We start from the raw sequence: 12,644 nt of genomic DNA on the forward strand, positions 1-12,644 counted from the left end.
TCGTCATTCCTATCCTCTCGTTAGCTGTTCTTTAGCCAAAGGTTTTATTCCCTAGGCCTCTTCTTTGGTTCAGTAACTGATAGGATGCTCATGTAGTAATTATTTTTAAAAAGTAATGCCACACCCAAAAAGGGCAAAAGAGGGCACTCATTTAACTCAAATTTGCATATGCTAATATAGTCAATAATTAGTATAACTTAAGAATTATAAGATATCTCATCCATAACCAGGTGACCTGTCTGCCTGCCTCTTTTGTCTGCTGTCCAGGTGCTAACTGTTGGAGGGCAACTCTAAGTTCCCTTTTATATTAATATTATTACATCACATTTGTATCCTGCCTTTTTTTCCTCTTGTGAGGAACCCAAGGTGGCTTACTTTGCTCTGATTTATCCTCACAGCAGCCCTGTGAGTGGGTTAGTCAACCTATGAGCTTCATGGCAGAATGGGGACTAGAACTTGGATTTCCTGTTCCATCTTCTGAATCATCTTCTGCCATGTAAGCTACACACCATGTAGCAACTGGCTTCTTAATACGTAGTTCCTTTTTATGTGGCTTCTTACAGAGGTGGGATTTTAACAGATATCCATCCTATTAACACAGAAAAATGTAAACCAGAGAAGACTGAACATTTTAACTTGCTTAAACAAGAACATGTTTAGGGTAATTTGTTTTTTAAATGTGCATCAAAGCAACCAACATCTCCAAAGGATAAATATAATTACATGGAATTAATCCTAAACTACCTAGAGACAAGATATTTCCAGATAGCCTTGGACCCTGTACATAACATTCCCAGCTGTAACTTTTCTAGGCAAAGTAGGGCAACTGTCTATGTGATTTGCTAGACATTTTTGTATTGTGCTATATTCCTTATAGTAGGGATTTGCCTGACAGGGCATTCGTTGTCAATGCAAGGGCTACACCCTGGAATGATGGTATTTCCCGACAGATTTGAGTCAAACTGCTCCTGAGGAAGTGCAGAGGGTATTTTCCCCACCACTGTGTATCTCCAGAGAGTTCTTATACAGATGAGAGAAAGGGTTTTTGGGAAAAGAAGGTGGAACTTCCAGGTGCTTAAGCTCCATCATTTCTCCTTTAAATAAAGCAAGGCTTAAGTATTGGTGCCAACATCACAGTCAGACTGATGTAATGTGCTCTCCATGAGGCTGCCCTTGTGCCTGGCTCAGAAACTTCAGAACTCTGCAATGAGAGTGCCCACTAGAGCACCAAGATATGCCCATGGTGCATCTGTGTTGCACCAGCTACCTAATAGCTACTGAGCCAAAGTCCTGCTGTTGATATACAGTGCATTAAATCACTCAGGACCAGGATCCCTGATTGACCATCTCCCCCTTTACATACCCAGTCAGCCCCTGAGATCTTCTCTCAAGCCCTTATTGATTTTTCCTTTGCTAATGGAATAGTGAAGGATAGCTAGCAGCACATAAGCAGACCTTTTCGGTGGTAGCCCTCACGTTTTGGAATACTCTCCCATGTGTAGATGAAAGGCAGTGATGGTGGCAAAGATATGATTGCTTTTATCATTGAAGTGTCAGCCACATTGTCACAATGGGCTATCAAGTAGTCCACCATTTCTTCTTTTAAGACTTCTACCTCCACTCCCCCATAAAAACGCTGCTAGGAAGATGCAACACTGGCAGAGAAGTACAATTTCTTGCAACTACCTTCAGTGTCACAGTGCAGGCTTTAAAATGAGGTCTGGTTTTATTTGGGACAGGCCATGCTTAGCTGGATTCATTCTCACTGATGTTGCTCTAGTTAGTGCACCACTGGCTTCATCAGCCTCAGTGCTTGGAAAACCAGGGAGCTTATCTGGCTTCACTTCATAGGATAGAATGCTCAGGAGTGATCATGGCAAGGACCTGGATACTTTCTCTGAGTCAGTGAGGACTTTACTGAGGTGACAGTAGTTCCATCTAGAGTCACATCCAGATCCATCAGTATCCAAGGATGGACCATTTTAATCATTCTCCCACCCCTGGAGAGGCTCCAAGTCCCAGCAAACCTAACCCTACCAAGTATTAAGTGGGCCAGGTACTAATTGAGAGAAACCCTTGGTTGTCTCAAAAGTTATCAAGTCCTGGGCTATTCCCACCAAGTGGGCTCAGCATGTATGTTTACATTCTCCAGTATTAGCTCAGGGAACCAAGGTACCATTGGGAATGTAAGAGGTAGAATTTCAGAGCAAAAAAAGAGTGAGAGGGAGGTTTAAAACCCTGATCCAAGGATTTCTTGGTCCCTATCTGGTTTGGGGCTATATACTTACACTGGAGTAAAGAAATGAATGATTAGGAAGGTTAATTTGGTCCCTGGTTGTGTTTCTTCTCTCATCTTCTATCTCCATCTTTGAAGGAGGTTGATTGATAAATAAGGCCAGTTCTTCCTATCTGTTTGCATTCACTCATTAAAGTGTTTCTCCCCACATAAAGAATATGCTTGGTGAGGACAGCCAGACCAGTCTAAAGACCATCAGTGAGCTTCTGTGGTAGTTCAGACAAGATCAATTATTAACAGCATGCCTATGTGGAAGAATATTTCAATTTCACAGCTCCTAATAAAGCTCCAGTTCCTTTTACAGTCCTTTTGTGAAACCCTTAGGGCCACTTCAAACATGACAAATTTCTGCAATGGATAGCACTTCCTTGCAGGAATCTACATTCATAGTACATGAACCTCATCAAGCAGTTCATGCAATCTATTTCAGTGCTTTCAAAAAGCCTCAAATAGCAGAGTGGCTTCTGTGTGCATGAATAAACCATGGCATAAACCCATATGTGATGACCCTGTGTAATAAGATACATACAGCGTGCATGCTGTTTACTATATGTTATGTCATCACTTCTGGGACTATAATGATTCATGATAGTGGTAAGTGGTGTGATAAGCAGATCTAGCCACAATAGCCATCAATTTCCCCTAACTTGCAGATCTCCAGACAGTTTGGATTCCTATCACCCCATCCAGCATGGCTAATGCTCAGGAATTCTGGGAATTAAAACACAAAACATTTGAAAGGCAACAGTTTGGGCAATGCCCTCCATCCTGATGCCCAGAATGGAGATTACTAAGTGCGAAGATATGTTACAATGGCTTCCTGTGAAAATATAACAGGCTGTGGGTAACAAGTATCAATCCAGTAAAGAAACATCAATTCTTAATGAGAATGTTTATAGCATAATGGCTAAGCAGTAAATTTCTGAGAGCAAGTTGAGTCTACCATGTTCACTCAAGGCTCTATTAACTACTCTGTGTGAAGCAGTCCATGTGCTCTGGGACAGTGCTTCAAATAGAATGCTCTTTTCTAACTCCAGTTCCCTATAATGTAGAAGGATGGCCTAATTCCCACCACCCAATACACAATGGTTGGTGAGCAATGGCTCATTTATCTTTTAACTGAAATTAACTATGAAAGCCCTTCAAACAGAGGATGCCTTCAGTCAGATGATCCTCGGGCAGACCTTCCAACAGAGGATGGATCTCTGCAAAATAGGGCCCATGACCACCATAGGGTAGGGTTTTTTGTCCAACAGCCACATCCTTGAGCATTATTGAAGGTTGGGAGCTATTTGAGCCTATCAAATCAGAGCAGTTGCACTGGCACAGACACTGGATCACCCAGTGGACAGGAGATGGGGAATTCGAACCAAAAAATCATTTTCCAGTGCTTTTAAGTGGAGCAACACATGGACATATGCAATATCACCATCTAATCTGATCAACAATGCCAGTGAAGTATAATCCACTCATAAATTTGAATTTTTTTATTGGAATTCTTTTAATTTTTATTTTTGGAACTGAACACTCTTATGGCAACTGCACTGAATTGATTGTGAAATAGATAATATACAAAGAGTTTTCTGTGTGTAGGGATAATTCTTTGGAATGGACAAATTGTTAGTCTGCAGTAGAGAGGTCAGAAAAATCCACAACAAATTCAAATGTGTTAGGATTGTGAATTCAGTAGTTGACCACTTTTAGCCTGGGGAGGGTATTTGGACATATTTGTACTTGTAATGTGCATTAGTGCCAATGAATACCTGTGCAAGTGGAGTGAAACTCTTTAAAAACCCAGTTCTGTTGATAACAGATGACAGAATGAAAGGTGCGTGATAGTTCCTGAAACACAGATGAAACAAATTTGAAAAACTCCACAGATGCCTAGCCTGCCACTCCAAATGATCCAACTTTGGTGCAAGTTTATCACCTCAATGAAACTAGGCCCATATCTCTACTTGGAAAGAAAATGAAAGCCTCATACAAAATTCTTCTGGTAGCAGACATAGCAGATACTGAGTCTGTAGAGTACAGAAAGCAAAGGGAAATTCATGTGGAAAACTAAAAACATACTTAGCCATCCCCTTTCAATTTTCCTGCTCCGTTTTCTGCCTGTGTTATTATAGCTGCCTTCAGAGAGACCAAGCAGTTTGTGGGAGAGAAGCAGTTGCCAAAGGAGATCACTTCTGAGAAGGGATTTTTTTTCTGGCTTCAAGGACCTGTCCTCAAGTTTCCTAAACCTTTGCATGCCTGGCTGGCAGTCCACAGAATTAGAACATCTAATCTCAGGGCTGAGGGTTGGTTTTTGTACAGACAGAAACTGAAGAAGCAATATTTACAGAGGTCAATGCAAATATTTTATTTTGGAGCAATTTACTTAGCCTTTGGTTTAGAAGAGGACAAACACCTCAGAAATGCATTAAAAAGCTATCTGGTTTGTGCCCATATTGATGTTGAAAGTAAATGTGGTTTTGAAGCACAGCTATGCAATAACCTGGTTCACAAGATGTATTACTTAGTCACACTGCTTAGAAGTCATGTTGGGTTAGTATTTCATGTGAACCTCACATGGGTTTTTCAGGATTAATTTTTTGTTTTGGCTTGCAGCAGAGTTCGTTTGACCCACAATACATTGTGGTGTCATTTGAACCCAGACAAATTGACAGATCTTGGATTAACCCAAACTGCTGGTAAGCCAGAGAAGGTTTCCCATTTGTGGGAGTAGTTATTTGATGGGGTCAAAGTGGGAGTTCTCTTTTAAATTGGGATTTAGAAGGGGTTAAAAAAAACATTTATGGCTGGAAATTTATGGCTCCAATCTGCCCCAGGCTGCTGGGGCAGATTGGAGGAACTAATGGCTGCCAAAATGGAAATTTGGAAGGCGGCTTCACAGCAGGCAGTGTTGAATTTAATGTTGATGTTTACATGGAAGGACGCATGCAGAAACTTAGAGGTAGATAAAAAGTTTATTGAGGTAGGGGAAACGGAGTAAAATAAAAAGAGGTACAAAGATCACAGATAACTTTTGGAGTGCTCTACCGGACAATACAATAAATCAAAGCTTAAGCCTTTACATTACCAAAGTAAGGGTCTCCCAACACAATGGGCCCAATCCAGGAACCAAGAGGTCTAAAACAAGTAGATGCACAGGGGGACCAAGAGAGACATTTGGTGATAACCGAGCAGTTCCCAGCCATCCCTTTTGTGTTCAGACCCCTGGCAACTCAGGCAAGATTTCCAGCAGAGGCCAGCTCTGCAACATCTCTCAACCTTAAAAGGTAGGGGGAAACTTTTTCACAACAACAGTAATTGCTCTGCTTAATTAATGAAGGACTTTTCTACATGAGGCCTTTATTCCAACTTTACCATGTCTTCTTATGCATAAAAGTTTATTTTCTTTCCTAATATTAAAATTTAAGCTTGCTCCTACTTTTATTTTTTCTGTCATTGATCTCAAATTACAGGTGAGCTGAATAAATTATTTTATTGCTTTCATATGCTCATCACTTTGAAATTAACTTCCTTCCTCTTGCACTATTTATCCTACAAGTATTATTGCTATATGAATGTTCATGAAATGAGCCTTTATCGGATCTTTTTTCAAACAAGATCTTTTTCTACAACCCAGTTAAATCAATCTACAATCCATTTAAAACAACTCATAATACAATATTGGATTTGCCCCCCCCCCCGCATCTTTTCATTATATAATATGGAAGTTTTATCTGGATATGCTAAGATAAAGGAGGCTCCAGCCTCACTCCTCCTCCTTCAGAAAACAGTCCTCTAGCTGAAATGTAGATCAGAAAGTATACAGAAGCAAAGACTGTCTCCACTGCTCCTCCCACTCTGTGATGGATTTATTTCATTTTTATTTTTATTTAATTTATTAAAACATTTTTATGCCGCCCCATTCACCAAAGCCTCGGGGCGGCTTACAACAATGGATGATCCTAAGCTTCTAAGTTCAAGGGAAGGAATCAAGAGCACTACCTGCAGGATTGTGCTCTTAAGTCATCTGTCAGTTTTCTCCCAAGATACTCGTTTGTCATTCCAGGAATAATAATAGTTGTTGTTGTTGTTGTTGTTATTATCAGGTGGTTATCAGGTAGTATAGAAGTATAATAATAATAATACTCAGTTTATAATTCTCTCAGGGCAGAGAGAATTATAAACTCAGGGCAGTTTATAATTCTCTCTTACCTGTTTTAATTTATGAGCTACATTAATTCAAATAATAAATTATCCATTCATAATTTCAGTAAGAAATTCTAGAAATAACTGTGCTAGGAACCTTTCAGAGATTGCTAAAGCAAGAACAGTATTTTTCCCCCTATGGCTTCAAATATCTGGAAATGTTGCATCTTTTGCCTTCTTGCACAATTATCTATCCAAGCAGGATGATATAAAGGCATTATCTCAATTTCTAGAAGGGTAGCCATAAATTCTAGCACTTTGGCATAGAAATTTTCTAAATAAATAAATAAATAAATAAATGTGAAGTAATCTTATCATAGCATAAGCTTTTGTAGATTAGAACCTAGGTCAGTGAAGTGGACAGTATAAACTAGGTCTTGCCACAGCACAAAGGGGTGACTTGCAACATTGAAAGCTAAAGCAAGATCCAGTAACTGGCAAGCAAGGTCAAGGCAGCCAGTTCTCCCCCATCTGCCAAGCAATTCCTTGTCCCTGTCTTTTTTCAGCTTGAATGTTGTAGGCCTGTCACTTTCAGATCTTGAAATTCATCAGGCATATAATTTATCTATTTATAAATTATATAAACATAAGGCAGAAAATATCAGATCCATGCCTGCCTATTTTCCTTTGCTTGCTTACTACAAAGATTTGCATGGACTATTTCTATACTCTGTTACCTTGGTGCATATTTCAAAAGGTTATATAAAAGAAACATGGTGGGATGGCAATACAGTGCAAATATTTGAGTTCTCATTGTAAACTTTGAAGATCCAAAGAATGACCTGATCCACACCTGTCAGATTAATTTAGCAACACACTTTCCCCAATGTTCCAGTACAACTCATGGCAGTTTAAACATGTCAAAAATATTCATGCAAACACACACACACACACACACACACACACACACAGAGAGAGAGAGAGAGAGAGAGGGAGGGAGGGAGGGAGGGAGGGAGAAATTTAAACCTAAATTTAAATTAATGGGGAAAATGCACCACAATAGCTGTAAATAGACAGATGTACCCATCCCTAGTGATCCTGTTGCATTATAGGAAAGCTACTACAAATAGAAAACAAACACCAGAGAAGCCCCATGAAAGCAAGGGCCAAAACTGGGTTAGCATGCATGCCTGAGAAGTAGGAGAAGAACTTACGCAGAACATGGGTGCTCACCATGCTCCCTTCAGGGGTGTGATGGCATTCCAATTAAAATGCACATTTGTATCTAAAATGGACAAGTCAATGGACAAGTTTTTCTTTCTCGTATACATGTGTGTATTTGCCTGGCAAGGAGTGTCGAGTACTACCTTTGCTTGTGCCGAAAGGGGAGTCTTTCATGTCCTTTGTCAACAGAGAGCTCTGATGAGTGTCCCCATCAAATGTTGGTCACCTGCACACTGGATTATGATGGGCTGCATTGCGCCTGCCCAATTGTACTATAAACACCTGCTGTATAGGATGTCATAATGTGGCCATTTAGCCACTCTCAGACATGTATTTGTTGCTTTTGGTGCATGAGCAGAATGAGAATAACATCAACAGGCTGAAAGCTGGTGGGGACGCCAGCGACACCCAGGAGGGCTTGCTGGTGATTTTTCTCATGCCTCAGGTTGTATCATTTTGCTGTTTGCTTTGCAACTTAAAGTCCACAGGGTCGCAACTGCATGATGCTGCCATTACAGGACATGAGCTGCTGCCCTGCATAACAGAACATACTACATCTGGCTGTGATGGAACCTGTAGATACTTGAGGATGGTATCCACTTATGCAAGCTTATTAGCAGTCTTCTAGAGGCAACTCTAGAATTGGCATTTGAACCTTGTAAAGCATAAGGCATCTTACCTCCCATTTACTGATCTCCTCTGACTACAGAGCACATTACGGTAGAGTGCCAGATGTACTCGTCAGACCACATAGTTTTTAGAAAGATTAAAATTTTCTTTGAGCCAAAGAAATATTGGTGGACTAAGAAGAACCAGAACAATGTTCTAGACTCTAAAATCTAGAAGATAAACATTTTTCACTAAAGGTAGAAACAAAGAACTGGCCTGCTATTAAATTTTATGCATCTTTTTTGGTGTCTTAAATAAAGATAATTAATCCTAGGGGAAGACGATTGATTGAATTGGCTTCCATTTGTAAGCTTCAAAATTGCATAATTGTAAATGAGATCTAGTTGCATTGTTTTGCATTTTTGGTAAATTTATATATTGAAGAGATGGGAAAGTAACCCAGAATTACAATGCACATTATTGTAATATGGGAGTAAAGTAGTCCTACTGGGATGGTTGCTGGAATGGTTTCTTTCTTTCTTTGCAACAACACACATAAAATGAAGCTGAAGAAAAGACTGTTATTCATTTTCCTAATCTTTATATTAAATCTTTCTTCCAAGCAATGAATGCAGTGTCAATTACAGCTCTATCAGAATATTCTCACATTTTTGTGGATCTGCCAAAGAATTTGCAATTTATTGAAATACTGAGAAGTGCTTCAGGGTGAGATAGTAGCTACTCAACTATCTACTTCTTTCCTGGGCCCTTCAATGTAAATGGAGACCTCTGCAATAGGTGAGAGGAATTATGAACAGATAATGTTCAAAAAATAGGAAAATATAATGGGAATTATATTTAGAAGCAATTTGGCTGTGGGGAAGCTTTTAAAAATCTCCCCCAAACTGCTACCACAATGCAAAGGGAAACAATGTAGCCTTTAATGTGGATTCAGAGATCTTAGGACTAAGCATACAATCCTATGATTTCCAACATTGTCTGGAAGAACCATGGGATTTCTCAGAGGTCCAGCCTTGGTCCTCAAGGTTCTTGAACACAGAGCCTCCGTCCCACCTTGGTCACAGTCTGTGGGGGAAGAACCATGCTGGCTACTTTTCTGAGGTCCGCAAGCAGACTCAGAGAGGGCCAAAGGAATGTGTCAGGAGGCAAGCCCTTCCCTTCCCTTCCCCAGCACAATCTAGACAGCCAAAATGGAGGTGACAGAAAGCTCTACCACTGTACCTTGCATGTTTGGAGGCTTATGTGCATCAAGTGCAGAAGACATTGGCTCATGCCCTGAGTCTTTCTCTGTCTCTAGCACAACATTCCATTAATGCAACCAGTAAACACCAGGCAAACAAGACAGAAAATATAATATTGTGAGAGCTTAGCCGAATCAGTTCAGTGTCTCATCAGCCAATAACAACAAGTGCAGAACAACTCCATTCATCCATTTATTTTTGGAAAGAATGGATTTCACCAACTCTATTCTACTCCAGTTCTTCAGCTCTGCCTCTACCTTCTGCACCCACTGCCTTCCACTTTAATTTGGGGATTTTATAAAAAAAATTTTGTATTTCTGCATGTACAGTTTACTGCACTTTTCAAATCACTTTGCCTTTGGGTTACCAGCACACAAAAATGTATAGGCATATCAGATTGGCCTTGGATGAAAATGAAACCATTTTCTCCAATGTCAGTATTAGGTGAAAATGCCTAAAATTGTACTTCACTACTCCTTAAGTGCATTAAACAGGAACAAGAATAAGATGGAGATTTGAAATGAAATACCCAGAAGAGAATATGAGCAACCACTTATCAGCAACCTTGGTGATGCTTTTAATGAATCAACATCAAAATAGTGCACTGTAGGAGGTCAGTACAATTATTATTCTCTTAAGCTCAGCCCACTGAAATAAAGAGATTCCAGCTGTTTCTGCAACAACCTGGGGAGTCTGCTGTGTTGATCATGACCTGGGTTAACTAGACCTGGATCATCAGATAGGTTTCACTAGATGAATCATCAGGATATCTTTCTGGGAAGATGTCCACACTGCACAGGTTACTTCAAAAAGGGAGAAAAAAAATCTTAATCTGAGCACCATCTTAAGTGTGTCATGGAACCTTTTATACTGTGAATATTTGCTTCTGAGAAACACACAACATAGTTTTAAAATTACACTATGATGTTGCCACAGTAATTTATTTAATAAAAATAACTGCAAGGTCTCCACCTAAGCAAATAGCCTTTGGGAAGATTCAGAACATCTAATTAAAAAAAGCATGTTGTGCCAGATGGTTTGAAAAATATATATCCAGGAGGCATCATTTATCTTGTCAGTATGGAAAGATTGCTTTCCAGGTAACTTGAACCCCTTCTTTAGATAAGTTCTTACTAGGTTACAGTTTGGGAATTAGCCATTGGCCACAGGGTAGTTTTTGTTTGCTTTGTTTTGGGTAATGCTTTAGCTGTACTGGTGCAATCTCTTTTAAGCGAATGTCAGCTGAAGACAGCAGAAAAGCTGGGGCTCAGGAACTTCCTGTTCCATTGACTTATCCACTTTCTTCTCCCCTTTCTCTCTCTCTTTTAGTGTACCCAGAACAGGTGGCCAGAGCAACCTTCCAGCCGCTGGGCAGATCTAGAGGGGCATAGGATTTTCAAATTCCCAGATCCAAAGTAGAAAAACAGGTCTGATCTTAGCTCTGGGAATTTGCACTTGAACACAGATCCTCTCACCTGAGTGTCGCCATCTCCCCACAGCTGCTGTGGGAATAACTGTGCTGGCTATTTCTCCAAAGTTTAGGTTCAGAGAAGGGGTCCGGGTGTGGGGAGGAAAGTAGGAGACTGGCAGCACCAAGACAAGTATCTTAGTGGTGCTTCAGCCTCATTTCTCCTTCTCCAAAGTGCCACAGTTAGGCAGACAAAATTGGCTGTTTTATAGAGCAGGGAGGAGAGCTTTGCCTCCGCACTCTTCTCACTCTGCATAGCATGTCCATCCAGAGGCCTACAGGCATCCCACTAACCCTAATCCTTAATAATAGAGTGCTGTTTGCCTTATTTCCATTGCCCTTCACCATTCTGTGAGCTGTTATTCTTTTTCCTCACAAAAACCAACTCTATTAGTACAGTTAGAGTTTGGGGTTCTAAAATAAATTATTCAAATCCACATAGTAGACTTCATTTATCTATTTAAATATTTATCTATTCATTTGCATCCCCCTCCTTCCATATAGCCTGAATTGCCTGTTCCTGCTTAATCTTAGAAGCTAACTAGGGTTGGGCCTGCTTGAAATCTGGATGGGTGACTTAAATGTAGTGAACCTCTCAAGAGCTTTAGCAGTATAGAAATGTAATAATACTTATCATCATCATCATCGATAGTAATCATAACAATAATGGAACATCCATGGATACATAGGGTTCCGAGGTCATCTGTGTTCCAGGCAGGCTCAGGCCAGGATCATGCCATCATAGCTTACTAAATGTAGCTTCAAGCTATAGCATAGAAAAGAGGTAGGAACTGGTGGCCAGCAACATCATTTCAAAAGTCTTCAGCAGTCACTCAGGTTAGAATTCTTGCAAGAAAGATCTGTCCGTCCCTCACCAACTTGGGCTAACGTCAGTGAGGCTCGTGGGAGGGAAGAAGTGGGAGCAATGCCATGGGGTGGAAAAGAGAGAGGGAAATAGGGCTGTCCAAAAGAGCATTCTTGGCTGTGTCCTCACCCACTTTAGCCCCACTCACTGCTGGCATGCAACCCTCTATGGATTAAGGGGGTTCCTTAACCCTCTTAAGGAATGTGACCCTGAGTTAGAGCTTTGGAGAAAAAATGTTCCTCACCCCAATCCTAGGAGGTAGTGCAGTATGATTAATATCAAGGATGCTACATTAGGAAGGTGTCCTTTGGAGGATAGTCCTATTTTTAGAGACCTGGAAGGAGATAGCATTCCACCTGAAGGTGTCCTCTACTTAAAGGGCTGCCCAGTCAAATCTGGTTTAAAATCAAATGATGATAAGGAGAAAGGCCTGAGCTTTGAAGCTGCCCAGCAACTCTTAGCACCTGTACTGCTGATTGAACAGGTGGGAACAGAGATGACCTTCTCTGCTATGGGGGATGCATTGCATTTTTATTTAAATAATAGCTACTCTTACTAAATTTGCACCTACACATGGAAAAATTCATATGCGAATATTATGCACATTGCCGTCCTTTTCTGTCCACTTTTTTGATGATAAATTTCCTCTTCTTTGGTAATACATAAGTGGTCACCCCACTTGTCAAGGATATGCTGGAACTTAAGGAGTTTCCTGAAAAGTAGAAGAGGCAAGACAAGCATGCTGCAACCTTTTGTCATTGAAGTTTTCTTATTGGGTAATTT

At 40.4% G+C, this 12,644-nt stretch overlaps 1 long non-coding RNA gene across 2 annotated transcripts in view; it reads left to right on the top strand.

The window, feature by feature from the left end:
* Positions 1-5,350: 5,350 nt before the first annotated feature.
* Positions 5,351-12,644, top strand: part of LOC123033751 — a 29,020-nt gene continuing 21,726 nt past the window's right edge. The window contains exons 1-2 of one of the 2 annotated variants that reach the window (XR_006416633.1): positions 5,351-5,574; positions 10,011-10,141. This is a non-coding gene — a long non-coding RNA (uncharacterized LOC123033751). The remainder of the gene's footprint in view (positions 5,575-10,010; positions 10,142-12,644) is intronic. The other variant, XR_006416632.1, reaches the window with a different exon arrangement.

The sequence above is a fragment of the Varanus komodoensis genome, unplaced genomic scaffold (assembly GCF_004798865.1).
Source record: "Varanus komodoensis strain SLA01 unplaced genomic scaffold, ASM479886v1 scaffold1, whole genome shotgun sequence".
NCBI lineage: Eukaryota > Metazoa > Chordata > Lepidosauria > Squamata > Varanidae > Varanus > Varanus komodoensis.